At 45.9% G+C, this 3,599-nt stretch overlaps 1 long non-coding RNA gene across 1 annotated transcript; it reads left to right on the forward strand.

Moving 5' to 3' along the window:
* The first annotated feature begins 700 nt into the window (after positions 1–700).
* Positions 701–1,171, forward strand: LOC118484844. The gene is made up of 2 exons (XR_004874669.1): positions 701–741; positions 954–1,171. It is a non-coding gene; the product is annotated as an uncharacterized LOC118484844 (long non-coding RNA).
* Positions 1,172–3,599: the final 2,428 nt, after the last annotated feature.

Genomic DNA, 3,599 nt, shown 5'->3' on the forward strand with positions numbered 1-3,599 from the left:
CAATCCGGACCGCATAAGTCACATATGTGTTTTTATTTGGGCCGAAATGTGTTACTTGTCTGTATGATAGTTGGGCCGGTTACTTAGTTAACCACTTATGTTACATGTTGGGCCGGGTAGCTTTGGGCTCCAACGGATGACTCGCGCAAGGCCCTAAGCTTGTGCGAGCCCAATCTGGAATTCAGGATAACTGTTGAACGTGATGTTGCGTATTTGCTATGATCCGTATGTGTTTTCCTATATTTTATCTTATGTGATACATACGTGCATTACTTTAGTCAAAACCTGACTTGTATGGTAACCCTGTTAGGACGTGGTTGACCACCCTTAGTTCAAGAACCTTTTGTGTATCTGCCGAGCAAACCAAGGTGAGTTCACACAGCCAAGGCATGGGATTCCCGGGTTGGGAATTGGGTTGGATTTATTTGAAATGGATAATTACTCGTACTTACGCTATCACTAGACTATAGACCATCGTCCTCAGGTTAGTCAGGACACTTACGTAAAACCTACGTAAACTAGAATCTACCATTGTCTCCCGGGTCGGGAGGACACTTACGTAAAACCTACGTAAACTAATACCTACTACTGTCTTCCGGGTCGGAAGGACACTTACGTAAATCCTACGTAAACCCCACACGTACCACTGTCCTCGGGGAATGGCACTCACGTAAATCCTACGTGACCTAGTATGTATTCCTGTTCTCGGTTTAAGAAGAACACATGGTTGCAAATAGTCTAGTAAGTACAAACATGGGAAGCCCCCATTAGTAAAGATAAACGTGGGAAGCCCACACCAGTAATACATATGACCATGGGAAACCCCCACTATTAGTACATACTTACATGGGAAGCCCCCCCCCCCACTAAATGCATATATGATTTCTTATAACGAACTTATCTTCTGTGAACTCGCTCAACTAGTTGTTGACTCTCTGCTGCATGCCTTGCAGGACCTTAGGTACTTGTGGAGCTTGCACAAGGAGGAGCAGGTCGTTGTGGGCATGGATCGTGAATGCTTAATAAAACACATATGACATTTCATGCATTATTATTTTATGTTGGGTTTACTTACATGCTTCCGCTACTTAAACAAAGTTTGGTTTTGAACATCAATCATGTCGTGATGAATTACATTATCTACTTTTATTATTAAATGCTATGTTCGATATGATTGGTGGCTTGATCCTGGTCAGTCACGCTCCCAAGCGGTGGTACTCCGCGAGTGGATTTTTGGGGGTGTGACAGATTGGTATCAGAGCCATTGGTTATAGAGAACTTGGTTTTAATATGGGAAAAACGTTTTTATTAAAACCAGACTATAACCAGAACAGTGCTCTCAACGATCCACAATGACGCTTCGCTCCACGTGCAAGACTCGACATTCTAGGTAATATGGTGTATGTTTATTACCTGCTTGCTAGAAATGCATAGAACTTGCTCGTATTACGTTAGATACACATGACACTATTGCTTGAGAACACCTATGTACTTACACTTTTCTGTCATCGCACTACTCGCGAACCATTCTCACTTACGCTACTTTTACTTTGAAGAACATGTCTGGACGAATTAACATGACTCAAGTCCAGTTGACGGCTCTCATTAACGAACAAGTTGCTGCGGCACTTGCAGCCGCACAAGCAGGAGGTATATCCTGTAGTCTTAGCACACACTAGGGTCTTTTGATCCTACACTCCTAAACCAACTCTCGTATTTAAACTTTGTCCTATTCGTACACAATAGGTCAACCCGCACAGCAACCTGTCTGCACATTCAAGAACTTCATGGACTGTCGTCCAAGCACATTCAGTGGCACAGAAGGAGCAGTGGGACTACTCCATTGGTTTGAGAAGCTCGAATCGGTATTCGAGATGTGTGAATGCCGTGAGGCTCACGGGGTCAAGTACGCCACTGGCACGTTGGAAGGAATCGCGCTAACCTGGTGGAACGCGCAAGTACAGATACTAGGGTTGGCAGCTGCTAACGCCACCCCTTGGAATGAATTCAAGGAACTTATCAAAAGGAAATATTGCACGCGTGACGACATCCACAAGTTGGAAGTGGAGTTTTACCATTTGAAAATGACGGGGTCAGAGATTGAAGCTTATACGAAACGGTCAAACGAACTGGCCATCCTGTGTCCAACCATGGTAGACCCTCCGATCAAGCGTATCGAGCTGTACCTCAAGGGTCTAGCCTCAGAAATTCAGAGCCATGTTACATCGGCTAACCTCGACAACATCCAAGACATTCAGCGTCTTGCTCATCGCCTCACGGATCAGGCGGTGGAACAGAACAAGTTGCCCAAACGCATCAGTGCTACCACTTCAGCCGCTACTCCCACTACACCCAGTGACAACAAAAGAAAGTGGGATGGGGATTCTAGCAAAGGTTCAACAACAGTTCAGTCTCAAGTTCAGCAACAGAAGACTGACCACTACCAGAGTCCTAGTCAGCAATCCTCTGGTGGTCATAGACAGAGAAGATACCAAGGGTTTCACCCCAAGTGTCACAACTGCAACAGACATCACAGCGGCCAGTGCAACAAGGGTCGTTGTCAAAGGTGTCTCAAGATGGGTCACGAGGCCAAAGACTGTAGGAGCCCACGACCTTCAAATCAGAACCAGCAACCGCAACTACCAGCTCCACAGAATCCACAGCAGCAGCAACCACAGCGTGGAAACCGGGGATGTTTCCAGTGTGGAGCAGAAGGTCATTACAAACGTGATTGCCCTCAATTGAACCAGAATCAGAATCGCAACAACAACAATCACCAGGGCAATGGTAACAACGGTGGGAACAACAACAACAATGGCAACGAGGCAAGGGGTCGAGCTTTCGTGCTGGGGCGAGGAGACGCAATGAACGATCCCAATGTGGTTATGGGTAAGTTTCTCCTCGACGATATTTATGTTACTGTTTTATTTGATTCGGGTGCGGATACAAGCTATATATCTGTGAAAGTCAATAAATTATTAAAACGTGCACCAACACCCCTAAACACTAAGCATGTAGTAGAACTAGCTAATGGTAAGAGTTTAGAAGCCACGCAAGTAGTCAGGGGTTGTAGTATTGTCTTAGCCGGCCAGGCTTTCTCCATCGACCTTATTCCCATAGTCTTGGGAAGTTTCGATATCGTTATCGGGATGGACTGGTTATCCCAACATCAGGCAGAAATCTTATGCAGCGAGAAGATCATTCGCATTCCCCGTTCTGGCAAGGAACCTCTCGAAGTTCAAGGCGACAAGAGTGGTGCTGTGGTTGGCATTATCTCTTTCTTGAAGGCTCAGAAATGTTTGCGGAAGGGTCACACCGCCATTCTAGCACTTGTCACTGACACATCGACGAAAGAAAAGAAATTGGAGGATATTCCAGTGGTACGCGACTTCCCTCAGGTGTTTCCTGAAGATTTACCTGGTCTACCGCCTCATCGTCAGGTCGAATTTCAAATCGAGCTCGCTCCAGGAGCAGCACCCATAGCTAGAGCACCGTATCGATTAGCTCCAACTGAACTGGAAGAACTGTCGAAACAACTACAAGAGCTCTTGGAAAAGGGCTTTATTCGTCCAAGCTCATCGCCTTGGGGAGCTCTAGTG

The sequence above is a fragment of the Helianthus annuus genome, chromosome 12, assembly GCF_002127325.2.
Source record: "Helianthus annuus cultivar XRQ/B chromosome 12, HanXRQr2.0-SUNRISE, whole genome shotgun sequence".
Classification (NCBI taxonomy): domain Eukaryota; kingdom Viridiplantae; phylum Streptophyta; class Magnoliopsida; order Asterales; family Asteraceae; genus Helianthus; species Helianthus annuus.